We start from the raw sequence: 12,217 nt of genomic DNA, 5'->3' as shown, positions 1-12,217 counted from the left end.
CAGGCCTAATGCCACAAAAACCAACATGATGGTGTTCGATGCAGGGAAAAAGCTCAATCACTACAAATGAGAGATTGAAGGAGCCTACATCTCACAGTCATTTGAGGTTATATATCTGGGCTATTATATGAGCAATACATCTTCCATCAAACTTTAGAGCGACAGGTTGAAATTGAGAGTTAGACCATTACAATGTCAAATGAAGGTAATTTGTGCAAGGTATTGTAATTTCTCTCTAAGTCCCTTACGTGACTTTCTTCTTCTCAAAGCCGAAGCTGTGTTACTTTATGCAAACGATATGTGTACGTTAGATTTACACAAACAATTTGATACCATCCAGGGTTGCCTAATGAAAAATGCACTACATCTAGCCCTCTCTATACCCAATTGCGTAATTCGTCATGAGTTCGGGCTGATTGTACTGTCTTGTAGAGCTGAATGGCGAGCACTAGCTAACTACTCCAAATTCTTGGACCCTCCTAAAAAAATCACTGTATCAAGAATTGCAACAGGTGCTCCAAGCGCAAGGCGTGAATTCCTTATTGCAATATCAAAGGAGAATGCAGGCTATTCTTGAAGAACTTGCCGTATCTAACTTTGTCTTATGCCTTAGACCCGCATTTGTGAAAAGAAAATTATTTGAGAGATACTGGAGGAGTACGCAAGATCAGCTCAAAGAATACAGCACGTACAGCGAATATGCTAAGTTCACACGGAAAAGGGTTCCATGTTGGGACTATTTTAGCATTTTTCCCTGTATGCGAATGCGTGCATACTACATGCATTTCAAATTCAATCAATTTCTGACTCGTGAACGATGCAAGTACTGGGAAACCAGCAATTGTAAAGACTTTCAGGAGAATTGTCGATTCCAGGGGTGTAACGAATTAGTAGAAATACTCACTTAGTACTTGAATGCCCACAATTTAGGGTCCCAAGAACTAATCTTGTGATGAAATGTGTGTGAGTTCATTTTGACGACTCTCTTGAACTATTGTAGGCGAGGATGATGGTGGGTAATCATAAATTGCTTATTTTTGTCCTCGTACATCTATTAAAAATTATTGAAGCTGATCTATCGAGGTGTTTGTGACTCACTTCAAAAGGTGAGAGGTGTTACATTGGTGCTTAGGTGGTGTAAGAACTGAAACAATTACCATGCGTTCTTAAAGCCCTAATGCGATGCTGTATATAAAGTTCAACATGTGATGTCGCATATGAATTGCCGGTTTTTGGCATTAAGGGAAATATAAGTCTCCCTAGCCTATGAGAATTTACAGTTACCTACGAGGATGTTCTTTCTTTGAGAGACATTTGTAGAGGGTGAGTATGTAATGTCAATGGAATGATAGGCATACTGTAATGAACAGAATGAGGCTTTATTTGGTGATGTGTTGTCCCATGCTTGAAGTTATTCAATGTTTTAACCCACATGTAACAAGGAAGAAACAAAGTGTGGCCTATGCATAGTGTGTAGCACTTCATATTTTAAATTTAATGTGAAATTGTTCCTTTTTCGATTGTTTTAAATGTTTCTATGTTTTAAAAAAAGTATTCTTTTTGTAAAGGTTTATTTTAACCATAAACAAATTTTTGTAAAAACTGCAGATAGAGGGAAGGGCTTGTGTGCATTGGCAGAATTATGTGCTGGTCTCACATCCAGAATAGGGGGGGGGTGCTGCAGTTCATGATTGAGTTACTGGCATAGATATATGTGGGTATGAGAGACGGAATTAATAAGAGTCCAATTAGGTGGTTCAAGGGTTTTCATAAAGAGCACTTTAAAATTGCCTTCTCAAAGCTCTTGAGAATGCAGGTTGACTTGACTATTGGATGTTTCTAACGAATCCACGTCATCCGACTGCAGCTGAATTTACCGCGGCCGGACATGAGAAAGGTGCGAACTACCAACATTTTGCATCTTTTTCATGTGAACATACGTACATACCCACACCCCACCCACAACACACCCATGACACTCCCCACCCACACCCTCCACACACCCCCACCCACACCCCCAACATAAAAAAAAACACTTTCCTTCTCTTCACGCTGGGTCCTTGCGGCGCCAGTTCCCTTTCACTTTCGTGATCGGGAACTGGCGCTGCAGGGTCCTTTTCTTTTTTTTTTCTTTTACGACTCCCTTCACCCTAACCCAGACTTCCCCATCACCCAGGGTTACCGTGTGTCGTGAACCCTACTGTCTAATCTATCCTCTCTATGATGGGTGGGCCTAAATGCCAAAGTCTTATCTAACTCCCAATGGAACTTCCTAGGAGTGTCCTGTGATAAGAATCCCCTAAGAAAGTCTTCCAACACCAGCTCTTTCCCTCTCCAACTATTTCACTTCTTTCCCTGATCTTGCCTTCCTATGCACTACTCCCCTTTCTCATCTCCCCTTCCTTAACTCTCCCTTTCTCCCCACTCTCTCTCTGCCACTACTCTCTCCAGTCTTCTCACTCCCTATCCTTTGTAAGGGTGCAGATGAAGGACTCTGGGCCTCATTATAAGTTTGCCGGCTCCGGAAACAAGAGTGCCGGTGAGCTCACCAGGCCGTTGTGCCCGGCAGGTCTGACCCTGCTGGGAGCTGCGACCACGGTAGGCAGACCATACACGGTAGCACCAGCACTGTTAGCAACATTTCCGTCTGGAAGCCATCGGGAAAAAGAGTCCCATTGCCCTCTTGAATCCAGAAGCAGACTGCTCCCGGCTTCATCCTGGCCTTCTCTGCGTTTCCTTCATGGATCACAGACTTCTCCTGGTTGGGTGTCTCTCACCACTGAAGCCTATATCGCTGCAGTTCCTTCTTGGTAGTGCTCTTCGTTGTTCCTGTATTCCACCTGGTCACAGTGCTTGGATTACCTATGTTGCTGATATTCTTCTTCGTCTCAGTACTTTCCAGGACCTTGAGGCAGTATACTTTACAACACTACATAGGTCTACTGTCTACAAAGAGGTTAGTAGAGGATGGACAGGCTAGAGTGTGTGGGGTTGTGATGTTCTTATAAGGGCTACATCCTAGATGGTCGTCCTTGTCCCTAGATTAGGACGTTAGGGGGTAGTCCCGCCCCATGCGATCCTCCAGCAGTATACCACCCTCAGGGAGACTATCGGGTTACAGCTTCACCTCCCTGTCCTCATGTGAAGGGGTTAACCCCTAAGGAGAAGCGACAACATTCAGTGCTTCATCACATCTACCTTCCTTCCTTCTGACGCTCGTCCCTCTTCTTCTCGCTCTCTTCCTCTCTTTCGATCTCTCTTCTTTTGTTCCTCCAATCTCACACTCCTTTCTAGCTCTACCACCTCCTTCCTACATCGACTACTTCCTCCTACCTCCAAACCTGCCCCTCTACAAATCCCTTCTTTCTCCCTCTCACTGTCTGTCTCTACTGGTCTGCCCCCTCACTCTTCCAGTCCCTCTCTCTCATGTCACTATCCCCTTCACACTCTACATTCTCACACTACACTACCTCCTTCCATCCTCTGCACCCTACACTACCTGCTCCCTCCCTCTAGACCACTCCCACATCCACCCTCACAGCTACGCTCTTTCTGCTTGGTATCACTCTCTCAAGCACACAATACCTCACCTGCACTCCTATCCAGCTAATCCAGACACTCTTCAGCACTCCACCTTCCGCCCTTCACCTTGTCTCTCGTTCAACCTCCATACCTTCCGACCTCACCCAAGATGAGGGTCTGACTCTTATGGTTCTTTTATTCCTGCGGCTTCCTGTACCAGCTTTTCCATCCCCTTCTCATTGGTTTTGCATTCCACTTGATTCTAAGGACCAATCTCCTTCTACCATAGTTGGGTTAACATAAGCCTCCCTTCACCCCACACCCCTTTGGTGCACATTGATTCTAACAGTCTCTGATAGGATCCCCATTTGGATATGCGTTCAGTGTTTCTCTTTTACCTAGCTGTGGTAAGTAACACTTCTCTCTTTCGTCCACGCCAGAGTGTCAGAGTCTGTCTGCAAGTCTTTGGTTTCTTCCACGACCAGCAGGGCTCCCCTGTTATGGCTTGGCATGATGGTCTTGTAGTTCTGAAATAAAGCAAAGAACTCGGGACAGAATCGAGAGTGCAAGGCATTGGGTGATTGACAGTAGTACCATAATCAAAAGTCCAGGTACATATGGGGTTTAGGGACTGGGGTCCTCTCAACTTCCTCACCCCGCTTCTGGGGTAAATTCTGCCCTGGCGTGTGCCCTGTAAGGCCATGTGATGAATCTAGGGATATCAACACTCCTTCCCTGGGAAATGTCTTTCCCCATGTGACCTGGGGACAGCTGCAGCTAAGGATGCTGAGCCTGGGGGTGGATATTCGAGGGAGGATCACATGGGGGGAGACGACCCTCATGTGGAGGGACCGGCATCATCAGACAAAACATGGTGCACCCCTTTTCCCTTCGGACCTGATTATTCATCTCAGTCCCACAAAACCCTAATGAAACCAGGGTGTTATAGAAATAATAATGATAATTCCGTTAAGGCAGTAGGATAAAATGCGCACAAGAAAAATCAGCCAGGTCAATTAAGTTATTCTATTCTTTTCATTGACTAGCTGAATACCCGACTCACTTATCCTTTGACAATCCTCTCATGTACGGGGACAAAGAAGAGGCAAGGTGGAAGAAAGATACAGAAGTGCAGCAAACTAACTCAGCGGTCTAGGCACTGGAAGTGGTTTCAGCACACCGGGAGATTTAAATGCATAACAGCTAGGACACTGTCACAGAAAGAACGGCATGCAGAGAACACTATGCCCAAACTGTAAAAGGGAGTTGAAAACGCAGCATGGATGCTGCGGCAACACTGGCAGAAGAGAATACCCAAAGGAAGTTCTCGCGAATACCGAAGAAAGGGAAAATGAGATTCCAATTTCAAGGCAGTGGCAAGAGGTAGACCCATCAGGGAGTCAAGAGAGGAATCCGATGCCGGTGAGGGTAACCGCAAGGGGAAGCTGGAAGCACAGCGCTGCTGTTATGCGGCCCCAGAGGGACGCTGAACCACTGCAGGCTCCGAGGCCAGTGAGGAAAACCGCAAAGGGAAGCTGGAAGTGCAGTGCTGCAGTAACGCACCCACAGAGAGAAGCCACACCGCTGGGGATCCTGAACGCTCCACAAGGGAGTTGGAAAGCCAAATGAGTAGGATATGCCCGGCAAGCCAAGCACAGAAACCTTGGGGCACTGGAAGAACCAAGAGAAGGTAGAGAACAAGCACCTAACCGGGGAACCTGTGAGAAAAGTGTTGGGATCCCAGGAAATGTACATGAGGATTTGAAGAGGACAGAAGGGGAGGAACAAGAAACCCTGCAGTACTTCAATGAACTATATTGAAAGCCCTGACAGGAGTGTATACCAGGCCGATTCACGTTTGCAAGTGTATCAAGTGAAACATGTGAGTAAGCCCTGGCAGGAGAGTATACCAGGAAAAGTCAAAGTAAACCACATAATAAAATCCTGAGATGGGGACACATCAGGTATAACCAAAGACTTTGCTGAAATTACATTAAAGAGGAGAAGAAATCTGGCAGGGGAGTACACCAGGTATCCTATAAAATTAAGACTAACAGCCAAGTTGTTTTGCATACAAGTTGTTTTGTTTACCAGAGAAGCTCAAGGAAAACTCATATCCCTAAGAGTTTAAAGTGCATGGAAGAGAAATGTAGGGGAAGAGAGCCAGCCTCTGGAAGGGTGACCTTTATCCGTGGGAACTTTTGTGCTGGAGTTAGCCCTTTTTCTTTTACATTTGTGCACTTTCAGGGCCAAAGACATTACCCTTTTCACCTTAGAATTAAATTTGTATTTGTATTTATTATGTTTATATAGCGCTTTACTCCAAAACGCTGTACATTTTAACAACTGGATACATATAACATTATAACAGTAGAAGCAATTTACAATTATGAATCAGACCAACAAAACAGTAAGTAGAGTAATTAAACTGAAAGGGAAGAGGGAGAGTAGTGAAGTAGAACTGAGAGGGAAGAGGGAGGGGTGAGGAGGAGACAGAGGAGGGAAACAGAAGGCACACGGGGCATGAGCCGGGGTGGGGGGAAGGGGAAAGAATCTCTCTATCAGCAATATAATATCACAGAGAACCACGTGGCAGCCAATGGGGGGAAGACGGAGTTAGGGAAAGGGGGTGGATTGACAAAGGAAAGAGGGGGACATAACATACAATTCACAATTGTTCCACATAGCAACCTAGTAATACCATGAATTCTGTATACTTAATCCTGATCCTACACCTAGTTCAGACTATGCATAGTATTCCTAAACCTCCTACAGAAACCTGATTTTGCATATCACATAGAAGATGAAGGGTTAACACAGATAGCAACAATGACATGACCCCAGCGAAGTCAAGCGCGTAGCTCGTGTAAATTAACAGACTAGCTTCACTTCAGCCAGACTCTAACAAAGCAGAGACACTCCCATGTCATATAACCGTAAATGTGAAAACACTTATTTGCGTGTCCAGGTGCTTCTTCTCCTGCTGATTCGACACGCGGTGGCCAACGGTTTAATAGATGTCTCAATTACCAGCAGCTGGCTAATGCCGCGAGGAGTTTAGAACTACTCCAGCCCCCTCAGCCTGCTGGGAAATGTAGTTTCATAGCTATTTCCTATGATACGGTCGCCAAGGCTTGCCCGAATTCAGTTTCCTGACACCTTGTTCCATTGCGCTACAGGTACATGTTCTATTGTACCTTTCTCTAGCAGGGTTAAAATCCCCTGTTCGAGGAGTGGGTCTGAAGTTTTGGTAGAGGTGTCTCCCAGTGGATGGGCTTGAGGCCTTTGTCGAAAAGGAAGGCAGTAACCATGGGTCACTATTTCTAGTGCCCAGGCATCTGAAGTAATGCCTGGCCATTTGTCCAGATACTGAGTGATGCTGCCTCCCATTGGGGTCTTGTGGGTCAAGGCCTCAGAGCGGCTTTGCAGCGGCTGCAGCAGTGGCCGCTGCTGGGGTTGATCTAGCACCTTTTCCTCTTCCACCATGAGGAAAGTTTCTTTGTTTCCCTCTTTGACTGGCCTGTCCCTTCTCTCTCCCAAATGAGGAGTAGAATCGAAAGGGACGGCTCCTCCAGGAAGATGACCCTGAGTAGGAGTGTTGTTGAGGTTGTTTTATAGAGGCGCTAAGTGATTTTTTTCTGCCACTTTTGTGGTCTGCAGCTTCTCCAAACTCTCGTCCGCCTTGCTGCCAAACAACCTCGAGTCGTCATAAGGCATATTGAGTAACCTGGATTGCACATCAGGTGCAAAACCCGATTTCCTCAGCCATGCAAATCTGCGCAGGGCCATGCTAGACGCCATGGACCTGTTTAGGCTATCAACATTGTCCAGTCCTGAGTGGAGGCATTCCTCCATAGCCTCTTTTCCATCTCTGACTATTGCCAGGATCCCATCCCGTTCCTCGCCCTCAGGGATGTGTTCAGCCGTTGTTGTCATACAGTCCCACAGGGTGTGTGTGAACCTTGCCAGGGTGCAAGTCACATTTGTCGACTTTAGGGCCATGCTGCCCGATGAAAATACTTTTCGGGCCCATGCATCAATTCTTTTGTCATCCCTATCAGAAGGAATAGAATGGTAAGCTGAATGCAAGTTGCTGCCTGCACCAGTAAGCTTTCAGGCGAGGGATGCTTTGAAAGGTATTCTGGGTCAGATGAGGAAGGCCAGTATTTCCTCACAAATTTCTTATTTGTAGCTTGGCCAGAATATGGGGTTTCCCATGTGGCTGTGGCCCTTTTTAGTAATGCTCATTAAGGATATCCATCATGTAATCTTGGTCAAAAATAGGGGGATTTGACTTCCATCCCATAAACTCAATAACTTTGTTCATTAACCTTCTGTACCAAGCCTGCATGATCTGCAGGGTAGGGTCTGTCAAAATCTACCTCAGGGGAAGTATCCAGGCCACTGGTTATCTGAAGACATTTATACAGATTACTTAACTTGGAGCTAGGGTCAACCAATTCCTCAGGGACATCTCTATTCCCAAATTTTACTCCAGCAGGAGTAATTTCCGCTTCAGAGGATTGCTCCCTGAAAATAGAGGACATAGACCTGAAGAAATCTCGTCTAGGTTGTGGTTGGTATATCTTTCTGGGTGAAACAACTGTTTCTGATCTCGGCTTCAACAAAAGTGTCGATTTTGGCACCGGAATTAAAGATGGCCTCAACAATGGCGTCGAAGGTGTCAATGGAATCGGCGTTGGTTTCGACAGCATCGTAGGAGGCATCGACAGTGGCATCGAGGATGCCTTCGATAGATGTGTCGATGTGATCTTCGACGTCGGCTTCGATGACGGGTGTATTCCCGGTGCCATTTTGTCAGCCGTCCCTTCCGATTTATGCATCGGTAGGTTTGATTTTATTTTACGAGGTGACAGGGAATTTTCCTCCTCCGACACCCTTGGCGACTTGTCGCTGGATCTCGCGTGTCTTTGACCTCCCTCTGTCACTTTTGGAGTGAGCTGGGGTATGGTCTTCACGCCGCTTTTTTGAGGGGGCCTGGGTCGCGTTCTCGAACATTTTTGACATTGAGGCTCTGAAGGCCTCACATTTTTTGGGGGAATCATGTTTTGAAGGGTAGGAGATGACCCTTGTGTCAGCCGACAAGGAAGAGGAAGAAGTAGATCGAGGCCATCTTTTCCTCTATTTCATTTGACGAGGAGGAGGATTTCCTCGATCGACTTCTTGATCTCGATTTCCTCGACCCATGTCGAGATTTCCCACTTGATTCTACTGAATCCTTCTGTTTTCTCGAAGATTTCGAGGATTCCTCCCCCACCGCTAGTTTACCTTTACATTCCTTACAAGCCTTGTTAGTCATAGCCTGACAGGAACCGCAATCGTCGACCTGATGCTCGGGGCCTAAACACCAGAGGCAAACTCTATGGGGGTCGGTGATCAACATCGTCTTCCCGCACTTTTGACATTTCTTAAACCCGGTCTTGGGAGTGGAAGGAGTGGAAGACGGGGACATTTTCATCGAAAACTGAAGCGCTGCTTTTGTCACACGAAGCAAAGCAATTTGAAAAACAGAACTTAGGCTAACGGGAGCGACTCGAGCCCTTTACACTGCGGATGCCGTCGACACTCGACAGAGGCCCTCGAGAGACATCGACACTGCAGCCTTGAACACAGCATCCTCCGATGAAGATTTTTTTTCTGAAGCAGAATCAGCAAGCTGGAAGATACGAATATCTAAGATGAGGAATACGTGGGAGGACACAATCCATTCGAAGTGTGCATTTCAGTGCTGGAAAAGCATCTTTGCAGCAAGGCACAATCTTTGTGCATAATTGTCAGAAGCAGTTTTTCAGTCGTAATACCAGAATACAAATGTCTACTTCAAGAAAGGACTTGGGTGCAATGTGTGACGAATTGCAGAATTCTTTCCCTTCTCTCCAGAGGGGAGCCTTTCCTTGTGAGGCTAGCGAGGTAAGCCTGCTACGCAACAGCCTCCCTAGGAGTAGAGGCAAGCGGGACGTCACTGGGAAAAGGGACAAGGACTCCCATTCCAGTGAGGAACTTCCCAAGTAAAAGATCAGTAAATCTGCTTCAATAAGATACCATGAAGGAAGATATGTAGAACAAATTAAAATGTGCAAAAAAGGTAGCAGGCGCACCTCTCTGCCATTTCGGTGCTGGACTGCCCATGTGGGCGCGACAAACACTGGTGTGCAAATGTCCCATCTGTGAAAGGTACAGTGAGCAAAAAGCAGATGGCTGCAAACTCTCAAAGTGGTTTAAAACCACTGAACAGGTTATCATGCTGTGTTCTTTCGATAGAGGGGTGCCTGCTACTTTTTTTGTATTTTTGGAAGGAACTTGGGGTTGGTCACCCTAAGTTACTTGGGGGCAACCAGACATGGGGCCTCATTCCGAGATTAGAGGTAGTCATGGTGCTATTTGCGCCATGGCTGCCTCCAATAACGGGTCTGGCACCGGTGTTGTTCAATGGGGACTTACCGGTGCAGTCTGACCCTGGCGGGATCGGTAAGTCCCCATTAAACAAACCATTCCCCATTCCCAATTGAGCCCTGATAGGGCTCAATGGGAATGGGGAGGGCGCTAATAACGGGCTCGCGACTTGCAAGCCCGTTATTAGCGCCCTGGACCCTTAGCGGGACCCATAAGGGACGTGTGGGTCAGACCACACATTCCTTACGGTCCCCGCCAAGGGACCTTGGAATAGTGCAGTAAGGGATTACCGGCACTGGTCTCCTTACCGGAGCCCGGTATCCCTTTTCGCCCAAGTCTTAATGACCCCCGTGGACTCCCTGCTCACTGTGCTCAGAGAGGCACAGCTCCACCTCACTGATGAGGCCCAACAAGGCTACAACACGTGTATGGGGTTGCTGTTGGTACTCTTGTTCAGAAGGGAATTGCCATAGTATTTCGGTGCTGGACTGCCCATGTGGGCGGGACAAACACTGATGTGCAAATGGATATTTTCCATCTGTGAAAGGTACAGTGGCAAAAAGCAGATCGCTGCAAACTCTCAAAGTGGTTTAAAACCACTGAACAGGTTATCATGCCGTGTTCTTTCGAGAGAGGGGCGCCTGCTACCCCTTATTTAAATTAAAATGTGCTATTGTCAACCAAGTGCAACATTAAGGTCTATGACAGAAAGCTTTAAAGAAACTGGGGCGACGAAGATCATTCCTACCATGTTGAATGTGAGTCTGAAAGGAAAGAAGGACTTGTATGACATACCAGGGAAACAGCCTAAGTACGTCATAAAACAGGAAGGCCTCTGGTCGTGAGAACAGAGAGAGAACACACATTTCAAATCCGCTGGTGTTGCCCCACAGAGCACCCTGGACAACCAGCATCTGATGTAAAATGAGAATCCGGCGAGCCCACCGAAGCGAGGCTTTGAAAAAAGGAAGAGGCTCTGAATGCTGAGGTAAAGAGAGTGTACTGAGCAGAAAACAGTACACTCTGAAGTGAAGAGAGGGTGTACCGAGAGACGTCCTGACCTAAAAAGTGGTGGTGTGACCACAGAGGAGACACAAAGGACCTGTGGGTCCATAAACAATGCTAATACTATGGCTGAAGCGCCATCGCAGAAGGAAGCGTGTGAAAGAGAAACCAAACAGCTGTCACAGATGATGCAGATGAAGTCATTTGGAAATGAAGAGAAGAAGGTCCAAGTCCACATAGGACTCTGGTGACGTTGCCCTTACAAAACAGGCATAGTGGGGAAAATGGGAGACCAGGGAGGGGGACTCAAGAGAGAGAATCACTACTGGAATACTCTAACTTGTCCCAGTGTAAAGAGGAATTCATAAAAGGAAGTGAGAAAGAATATTGCAACTTTACAGCTTGTCTTGATCAGGCTGAAACGTCAATAATAAGAGACTGGAAGAACTTTTGTGAAAGGAAAAAGAAAAGTGTTGAAACAAAAGAGAAGAAAGCAAGTGAAGGTACATATTAATACCTGGAAGAATCCAGTATCTGAACTGTGTAACTTTATGAGTGGTGGCAAAAAGATATTTATCCCCAACATAGACTCATTTAGCACCAAGGGTGCTATGGGATGGTGTCTCCTTCTACCATGTTTCACTTGCCCTTCTTGCACTCACAGTCTTACTTGACCATTCAAGATGTTCTCCTCTCAAACCACCTACTGTCCCTCAACTCTGACACATAGCCTTCCTGCCACCACCCTTTGATCTTACTTCTCAGTGCCTCCACTCGCAACTGTCACTCCCACAAACGACCACCAATGGCATCTTCTCCTCCCTCCTAAGCTACCTCCTGGCCTCTACTACTCCTCCGTTGCTACTACCGCTTCTTCATTCTGAACGGTGCTCCTTATTCTGCTACTCCTTCTCAATGGTACCACCTTTCTACTACTACTACTACTACTACCACTAGATCTCACTACTACTGCTACTACCAATTTGTTAACACCATTACTACTCTACTACCTCTTCTGCCTCTAGTCTTACTCTTCAAAGACGCTACTACTACTACTAACTACCCCTCCCTTTAATTGCTACAGCACTACTCCTATCACGGCCTCCACTCCCAAATACTACCTCCCTCTACTCCTCCTCCATCACTCGTTCACTCACTCCTTAGTCTCATGCACAAACACTCCACAGGCGCCCTATCCCCAAAAACCTCGGCACTCCTTTCTCACTCGAATCCTGGTCTCTCACACGTCCACCTCCACCTTCTTTCTTCACCCAAC

General features: G+C 46.5%; 1 protein-coding gene across 2 annotated transcripts in view; it reads right to left on the bottom strand.

Moving 5' to 3' along the window:
* Positions 1-12,217, bottom strand: part of LOC138567171 (early endosome antigen 1-like) — a 1,584,277-nt gene that overhangs the window by 1,182,392 nt on the left and 389,668 nt on the right. The window lies entirely within an intron of this gene.

The sequence above is a fragment of the Ambystoma mexicanum genome, chromosome 2p (genome assembly GCF_040938575.1).
Source record: "Ambystoma mexicanum isolate Mex_15411 chromosome 2p, UKY_AmexF1_1, whole genome shotgun sequence".
NCBI lineage: Eukaryota > Metazoa > Chordata > Amphibia > Caudata > Ambystomatidae > Ambystoma > Ambystoma mexicanum.
The sequence above is the reverse complement of the archived record's forward strand: the minus strand, read 5'-3'. Positions and strand labels throughout refer to the sequence as shown.